Source organism: Lathyrus oleraceus, chromosome 6 (genome assembly GCF_024323335.1).
Source record: "Lathyrus oleraceus cultivar Zhongwan6 chromosome 6, CAAS_Psat_ZW6_1.0, whole genome shotgun sequence".
Classification (NCBI taxonomy): Eukaryota; Viridiplantae; Streptophyta; class Magnoliopsida; order Fabales; family Fabaceae; genus Lathyrus; species Lathyrus oleraceus.
The window spans coordinates 302339547-302340123 of NC_066584.1; positions in this window are offsets into that span (position 1 = coordinate 302339547).

Sequence of the window (577 nt, forward strand, 5' to 3'; positions counted from 1 at the left end):
ATAGCGAATCGCTATAATGTTATACTTTTCTGTTTAGGCAATCCATGCATGAATTTCTTTCCTCTGACAAGTTCACATTCACCAAATATCTCCATTTATTGCATTGGTTTTGTTAACCAAAATCATTGGGTTCAGGTACGTATTTTATTTTATATGACTTATTGTTTTAATTATTTTACTTAGTTCATTTTATTAAATATATGACTTAATATTTTAATTATTGTTATCAGGTAAACATGAAATAGGGATTTCCGTTGCCACCAATCACATTATATTGGAAGAAGTTTCGTTGTCCGACAACAACATCTTGGATGTTAGGATTTGCAGGACGTCTACAAAATTGGCAATTAGTTACGCCTATATTAGCATGAATATGTAATAAAAACATGAATATTATATTATGTCATTCAATTTTAATACATTCAAATCTAAAAGTTAATACATGAATCAACGTGAACGAGAAATATGCAAAGCTTCAAATAAATCAGCAAACTACGAGTCATCCTGTTCAACATTAACTTGTCTGAGATAACGATGAATCAATGTAGAAATAAAAGCCCAATTAGGATCAGATGGT